Genomic DNA, 8,987 nt, shown 5'->3' with positions numbered 1-8,987 from the left:
TAGTAATAATCTCCAGGGAAGGCTAAAAGACCCTGCAGAAGTCACGGTCTATATAGAACCAAGTGTGGATGAAGGTCAAGATAGATTAAGTGACCTCGCAGAAAGAGTGTGATGAAATGGAGGATATGGGCTGCAAAATGTCCTACTCCAACTGTGTGGCTTTGGGCAGGTTACAATCTCTGAGCATCTGCTTCCTCATTTGCAAAATGTGCATAATAGCAATAATAATAATTTATACCAAAGGATGGATGTGCTAGTGAAATGAGATGTTTATCAACTGCCCAGTCCAGGGACTTTGCAGGCTCTCAGCAAATGTCAATTTCCTCCCCATGCTTTTGCCCTTGTACGTTTGAGCTCTTTAATCACAGATAGGAGGTAAATGTCTTCAGGTTAGATAGGGAAATGAAGATAACAGAGACTCAATTGCAAGCTAAAGGTCATCCCTTTGTAAATTGTTGAAGATTTAGGATTAGGAGAAAGCTTCCACAAAATAACTCGCCTATAGTCGTCACAAATTCAAGGTCATGAAAGACAGAGACTGTGGAATATGTTGAAGGACACTAAGAAGACATAACCACTAAATACATTATGTGATTCTGGGCAAGACAAATGGAAACATTTTAGTAAGTTGTGTTGATGCTGATAATTATACAATATTATATAAGAGAACATCCTTGTTACTAGGAAATATACTTTGAAGAATTTAGGGGTAAAAGACAGCACCTCTAGTTTAATCTCTTGTGGTTCAAAAAAAGAATGTGTGCGTGTGTGTATAGAGCAGAGAAAGAGAATGATAACGCAAGTGTGGAAAATATTAGCAACTGGGTAATCTCAGTGAAGGATATATGGGGATTCCTTGTATAATAACTGCAATTCTTCTATAAGACTGAAATTATTTCAAAACAAAAAAGGGTTTTAAAAAGAAAGCTTCTATTATGAAAGGCAAAGTCAATGACTTCTAAGTCATAATGATTTGGGAAATCCTACAGAGGAAAAAAAAAAAATCAAAATTAGCAGCCAGACTTTGGAGTGGAAATATTAAAATGGCCCCAGCCAGAGACCTGGCAAGGTTCAGAGAATTCTGGCAGCCCTAATTAGAAGTGATGGGAACTGAACTAGTAGTATCTCGACACAGGTTCATTAGTGCGGCAATGGCCCTTTCTTTAACATACAGTTCAACACAAGGGCACCGTTGTGTGGTTTCCAAGAGGCCCTGGACGCACCATGGCTTTTGTCAGGACTTTCTGTTTGAAAGCAAAGAAAAGGTAAAAGCATAATTGTAGTACCAGAGCAGCAAATCCACACACATCTGATTCTACCTGCAAATGGCTGGTTGGGGATAATGCCTTCCAGAAAATTATATACTGTGATTACTCTGCCACTTCTTGGAAGCCTTTTATTCACATAAAGGAGAAGTCTGTAAACCCTACCCATGCTATTTTAATTGCAACATTTCAAAATCTAAATGATTCAGCCCGCCTTAATTTAACATGTGCATTCAATTCTCTATTTCTGGGAAAGAATCGTCACATAGAACATGGAAAATGTACATATGTACAAAAAGAAAAAGAGGAAGTAATAATCCTAATATATTATATAAAAATATAATTATAAATTTATGTATTTATATATTATATAAAATGAATAAACTCTAATAAGGCCTTGTGATTCAATTAGTTACCAGAATTAATAAGAGCAGGTACAAACTCACCCACAAAAACCAGTGGAATGTAGTACTCCAGGCCCCACATCCCCACCAAAAAAAACCCAAAAAAACTGTTAAAAATTTTAAAAGACTCGCATTTCTGATAAGTCCAAGGGATGTGTGTTGAAAACTTTCCATTTAAGAAAGTAAATTAATAAATCCCATTGAGAAGTAGTAATAAAAAACAAAATAACTAAGAAAAATGTTCATGAGAAATGTATATGGAACTACTTAACTGAATTAAGAGATATAAAAGATACATTGTATATTTCTATATGGGAAAAGCTAAACCTAAAGATGCCCATTTTTCCCAAATTAATTTATAGGCTTATTGTATTCCAAATAAAATCCATGTTGGATGTGGGAGGGTTTTGAGGACCCAACAAAATATTCCTCTATTTAATCTTAATATATAAATAGGAAAATATATCATGCACAACGGAAACTAATATTATGCTGTATGTTAACTGGAATTTAAATTAAAACTTAAAAAAAAAAAGAGGTCAGAACAAATTCTTTAAAAGCCAGTAACAGAAAATTGACCTTACATTGAACTATATTACAAAGACCTTATAATATAACTAGTATGACTGGCATACGCAGAAATTGAGGAAACAAAATAATACAAAATGGATAACAGTGTTTACAAAAATGTGGTATATTTTATTATAGACAGCATCGTCAACAAGGGGGAAGAGATGCTTATTTGATAATGCTGCCCGAAAAACCATTTGTAAATACGGAATGAAAAATTAGCTGGTAAACTCAGGCCACACTCCAAAATGAACTTCAGTGGGTTTACAGAGTCAAAAAAAAAAACCATACCACAGAAAAATCAGGAAAAAAAATAGAAAATAGAAATAAGATGGAAGAACTTTCTAGGCTTAAAGAAAAAGATTAACGAACATCTAAGGAAAAAAAAAAATCTAGGTCTGGACCAAGATGGCAGTGTAAGAGTCTCCTGAATTTCCCTCCTCCCCTGGACCCCTTGAATATCACAACTGTACTCAGAGCAGTTCTCTCTGAGGGAAATCCTGAGACTCGCGGAGGGATTCGGATACATCAGGAAACTGAGGAAATATCAGCATCAAGGTGAGTAGGAAAGCCCGAGGCAGGCTCTTGCCACAGACCCGTGACGCAGTGCTCTGCAGTTGGGAGGGAATAACCCTTCTCCCAGCATCTACCTGAGGAGCCAGAGGTTTGGATAACACATCTGGTACCCCCACTCCTCAGGATGGCTCCCAAGGATGGGCCTCCAAATCACTAGCTCAGAAAACCTGCGGGGCTTATACCAGCGAGTCCGACAAGACTACGGCAAACAAAGAAGCCCGTGTTAATGGGCAGATGTGCACTCCCTCAGCTCAGCTGACCCCCAGGGCTCTCGGTGCAGAGGAAGTGGATGAAAATGCAAATTATCCAGTGTTTGCCTGGGAGGAATTTAACTGCTTACTTTATACAAGCTGCTGCCTGAGGCTCCTGCTTCTAATCAATAGCCAAGTAGGTGCTGAAAGAGTGTCCCAGACCCAGAAGAGCCAGGAGGCATGTCCTCCACCTCCCTCGGGCTCACTCCAACAATAAAACCAGGCTGACAGTATCTCCTAGAAGGAGTTGGTCCACACATCTAGTGCCCCAACATTGACAGCCATCCACTGAGGGATGGGCCCCTAAGTCACCTACCTCTCATAGCCTACGGGGCTTGAATTCACCAGTCCCAAAGGGCTAAATGAAACAAAGAAGCAGTTTTCAAACAGGGGCAGGAGGATGTCCCATGGCTCTACACTTGGCCTCAGGACAGAGGCAGGGAGGGAAAATGCCCATCTCCCAGGTTCTGCCTGGAAATGACTTAGCGATCTTGTTCCCAGTGTAGTCTGACGGTCACGTTGCTAATCGGCCTGCATCTAGTTGGTTACATCCATTCTCCCTTTTGGTATGCTGACAGTCTTGGCACACCCTCGACTTCTGGGAACCACTAAGCAAAAGGGACAGAGGCCTGCATGATCATAAGAGCTTGAGAGTAGACCAGGAGCTCAGACCACGCCTACTGACTTCCAGAAGCTATCTCAGAAGCCAGGGAGGGGTGTCACTGAACACTGGCAACATTGTATGTCAGACACCACTTGGGAAGATGTGGATTTTTAAAATAGGGCCAGTGTCCACTCCCTGATGTGTCGGAGGCATCCAGGACGTCCCTCTGGGTGACCTTGGCTGTGGCAGGCACTGACCAGCAGCCAGAGTTTCTGTTTTATCAGAGAAAGTGAGGAAATTGTCAGCGTAAAACCGTAGTCTTTGTGAAAGGGGCACACCCTTCCATTTCTTCCACATAGCAATGATGGCAGGCAAGCCCGCCCTACAGTTGATCCAATGGAGATTGCACTCTGTGCCAATCTGATAAATTCTGTTGGGCCTTGGGTCTCTGAATGAGGCGTAGTCAACAGACAGATCTGACTCTCCAACAAGGGTTCCAATATCCAAGCACCAACTGCGGGCTGAGATCAGATGTTGGGGGACTTGGTGGTCTATGGATGCTTCAGCTTTCGTGGGTAAGCAAGGGGCCAAGGAGTGGGGGGATCATGCGCTCTGGGATAACATCTACCATTTCTGTGAGGATGCCGTCTGAATCCCACAACCGTAAGGGAAGGGAAATAGGAAAAGAAATCTAAGTAAGAACTTCCTAGGGGCATGTGGAGACTGAATGAGGCAGAGAGTCCTCTGGCTGAGGCACAGAAAGCACAGGTAGCGTATGAACCACGTTTTCTAGCTTCTGTATTGACGCTTTGACATTGGGGCTTTCCTGATGGGGAGAGGGCTGCCACTATCAGGGCGAGCTAATTCCCAGAGCTCCCAACCTCTCCTCACTTCCCACCTGCTTTTATCAGGCTCTTACACATCAGGACACTGCTCTCCATCCAAATCACTCCAGGACCAGCCATTATAGAACTAGGGGTGGCCCCTACACCCTGAGTCTGCTGAAATTATGCAAACCTATCAGTGCTAAACTGGCTTCTCCTTTTTACCCTGATTTGCACAGTGTTCCTTCCCACAGAAGCGGCAATAAATTTTCCTTCCCCTAGTTCCCTTGCTCTCTGCCTGACCAAGGTGTGTGACCCTGCATGGCATGACATCCCCCTTCCTCTTAAAAACTACAAGAAATAAACCGTCTTTTCAATGGCAATTGTCTTCTGTTGTCCTTGCCATACCAGAACAAAAAATGAAATTTACATTTTAAGACAGTAGCTGATGGGCTGATTGTCAGCCTTGAGGCTAACAAATTTTGTTATATTTCAATGTTTTAAAAAGGCCACCGTGTCTAACTGGCCTGACACTAGGACAGAGACAAGTTCACAAATGCAGAATTGAATGGATCCCTTCCCAGTGCTTCCAGTGCCTTGTGGGTTGGCTCTGGAAGGATCTGTGTCTTGGACAGGGCACGTGGGTATAAACCCATTACCTGGCCAGACCAAAGGACTACCAACCACACATGGAATCATAAGTTAAATGCAATGGTTATTTTAAGTCCCTGCAATGGGAAGGGGGAGTCATTGTACAATAAAAACTAACTGAGGTACTGCCCGGTACCCTTGAGGTTAGCACTCCTTCAGCCTGGAGATGGTGGGTTCCACCCAGACCTGCACCCTCTTTCCTGCCCTAGAGACCTGGGTGAACATCATGGAGACCACAGATTTGTGCAAACAGGGCCACTGACGGCTGGGGGTGCATATGAAGGTATACTTGCATAGGCTCAGGGAAGCAGCCATGTCCAGCCCTAGAAGGCTCCTGCCTCAGCAGGCCACCACTCTGCACCTCAGACTAGGAAGCCTAGTCCTTCAACTTTCCTTCTCTAGGCACACAGGGAAGGACTAAAATACAGTCATCATGGCACTGCTATTTAAAGCTTCAGGGGGCGTCTGGGTGGCTTCATCGGTTGGGTATCTGACTCTTGATTTCTGTTCAGATCGTGATCTCAGGCTTCTGGGATGGAGCCCTGCAGGAAATCTTTTCAGATTCTCTCTCTCCCTCTCCCTCTGCCCTTCCCCTGGCTTGTGCCTTCCCCCACCCTCCCCCCAAGTAAATAAATAAAATCTAAAGAGAAAAATAAAGTTTCATTGGAGATCATAGCCTATACACAAGACCAAAATGAGGCCTCTTATCATTTCCCCCTAAATTTAACTTACCCAGTGGATGCTGGGGCCTTCACCACGCATGGGGACATTCTCCTCGGGTTCATTGACCACAGGCAGATGACACGCACACAGCTTGAGGCCAAGGCTGGGGCTGGAGCCCGAGCTTATACATCATGCAGTGAACCACAAAACGAGGTAGCCCAACCCAACAACCCACAAACATAAGGGACTGAAAAACACCTGAATATCAAACCCTCTCTGGGGGAGAGACCAGAGGCAGAAGAGATGAAGTAGGAAATGCAGAGTGGCTGGTGGCCCAGAGTAATTGCTACACAGGAGGCCTCTAAGGTGGTCTGCAACCTGGGCATTGAGAAAAGAGTGGTTTAAGTAACAGCCAGTGTGGCTTTATAGTAAATATCCTCCATGCCCTAGTTGGGCAAATGCCACTTCTGCAGATGGGGTATCTCAGTCAGTAAAGTCTTGGCACCGGATCTCACCAATGAGGAATGCCCCAACCAAAACACCGTCCAGTAAACAACAATCTCCCCCTGGACTTGGGACGCTTATCCGGGACTCTCCTGACTGGTGGAGTTGGCTCACACTTCAGGCTCTCTTCACTGCAGTCCCTCACTCCGCATTCCATCTTCCAATTACCGCGTTGCTCTCACCCTTTTTGCTTAGTGCTCTCTGACTCCCTCTGTGTACTCTGGCTTGCATTTGCCTCACTGCCTCACTTTGGACCACATTAAACAGATTCTGCCCTGTCTGAACCCTTGACCCACCTCCTACACTGGCCAATCCTAGCCGCCAAGACTAGGTCCCGACTGGGTCATCCAGTCCTCCCAAAGGGCAAGGACCCAGCCAACTAGGATGGCCACATACCTAGCAATACAAAAACATGTTTTTGACCCAGTTAACAAAAGCAGGACACAACTTATATTTTCAAATACGTGACACTACACTAAGGGGAAGTGACAGTTTTTAATTCAATGTAATTCTATTATCATGGTTACATTATTATTGTTCTAAAATCTATTCTTAGTTCAAACTTTGCTTTATGTGACTTTTACCCTCAACATTGGGGCCAATCATTGTTGTTAATTATACCAAAATATTTGCATATGTTATTTATTAGCTACTTTGTTTCTGGATCAAGACTAGTAAAGAGGAACCAAGTCATTTAGATCCTTCTGACTAGAGAAGAAAAAAATGTAATGATCATTTTCACATCAATTTATTTTATAAAATTGAAAGAGAAAGGACAGTAATTGCCATTCTAATGGCGCAGATTGAAAACTTTTATTGTCTTATTCAACTTTATAAAAATGGATGAAATTAATTCTTTTTTAAAGTATCAAAGAATGTAAAAGAAAAAGGAAAGCATCTACTCTGGGCTGAAAAACCTGAAGGGCAATTGTACAGGATAGAAAGTGCTCAGAGAATGAGCAGAAATTTTCATGACTGCATGAAAAGTGTACAATTTGCCCAAGATTACAGGAATGAAAGCAACGGGACTGAGCCCTTGGCCTCTTGACGCCGGGACTCTTGCCACTCTCATCCCACTGGGAAACTGGTTGGAAGATATGATAGATAAGCCAGAGAAGAAAAAATTATGACTTTTAATTTGCCAACAGTTCAAGGTAGTCCAGGAATAATGTTGCTGAACTAAAAGAAATCCTGTTTAAATCTCATTAACGGAAATATGGCATTTACCCAATGCCCACCAGGGTAATGGGAGTGCTCTTCCATTCTGAGAGTCTCTAATTCTCTCAAACTTAGAGCCTCTCCCTGAAAAGTTTCCAGGATGAACTAACTTAAATACTGAACTACAGCAAAAGATATTAGGTGGTATTTTAAGTTTCTACAGACTAACTCTAAATTAGGTTTATGAGAAATTATGATAAGTGTCAGAGAATTGGGAGCCTAAAATATGCTAAATTTATGCAATAACAAACAATTTCAATAGAAAAACTAATGATCAGGGATTTTTTCCTTAAATCCAAAAGAGAAATTAAGACAAGATTTAGAGTCCATCATGTTGAGAAACTTTCATCTATGGGGGGAAAAATCCAACATCAGTGTCTGTTTAAAGTGCTTCTCCTACATGGATCTTGCTCGTAGTACAGGCTCACGGACTACCTTTTGATTGATTTGGTGCCTTCGGCATAGGTCTCCCCAGAAGCATCTCTATTCTGCGAAGCTCTGGTTCTTTACCCATCAGGGGAGAAAAACAAAACAAAACAAAACTCCTCTAGCCTTAAAGTTGCTCAGTTTAGGTAGAAGGGGAATAGGGCTTGGGAATTGTGTATATAGACCACAAATTTATGTACATGAAATTACCTGGCCCTTAAAATATACTTAAAATTGTTCCCTTTCTTTTTATTAGGTCTTTTCAGGACCTTCTCATGGATCAGAAAATACAATATCTAGTATTAGGTATAAGCTTATGTTTACACAACCGTTAGTTTTTTTAACTGACATATAATTGACATACACAATGTAACGATTCAATAAACCGTTAGTATTTAAATAAATACAATGACTGTGCTATGAAACGTTCTTTCCGTCCCTGGCAGCCTCCTAAAATCTACTCTTCTAAACGGCTGAATGTAAACCCAAGTGGTTAAACCTCAGGTTAGCTTGTTCTCTTCTGACATCTAGTGTTTCCGATTCATTGCTGCAAAATACCTCTGCTCATTTTTAACTCTACTAAAATGAAAATGCTACATGGAATGAAAACTTTATTCATTTTAGAAGGAAATTTGTTAAGTGGGGGTAAAATTACAAGATAAACAATGACAAAGCTTCTGTTTCTAAGGAGCAAAAGACTCTTCTCTTAGTTCTTCCCATGTGAGAGAAGTGCTGTGTTTTCTTGCTAGTCTGACAGGACACATAAACCCAGCCTGGTCCCAGGGCTGTCCATGACTGCAGAGAAGGCAGGGGAAATGAGAGAGGGGCACCATTTGCCATGTGCGGGGCTCAAATACTTTAGTGGGAGTTATCATCGTGCTCTGAGAAGCCACAGGACCATGTTAACCTCAGAAATGCAACTGACGAAGTACAAGCACTTGCCTTCTCTGCAGTGTGGAGACGAAGACAGCCCAGCATCCCTTCAGAGAATGTCTTGTGTCAGGCCACGAGTTACGGAAACTTGTGAGCAC

The sequence above is a fragment of the Meles meles genome, chromosome 1, assembly GCF_922984935.1.
Source record: "Meles meles chromosome 1, mMelMel3.1 paternal haplotype, whole genome shotgun sequence".
In the NCBI taxonomy this organism is placed as follows: Eukaryota; Metazoa; Chordata; class Mammalia; order Carnivora; family Mustelidae; genus Meles; species Meles meles.
Note: the sequence above shows the minus strand (reverse complement) of the source record.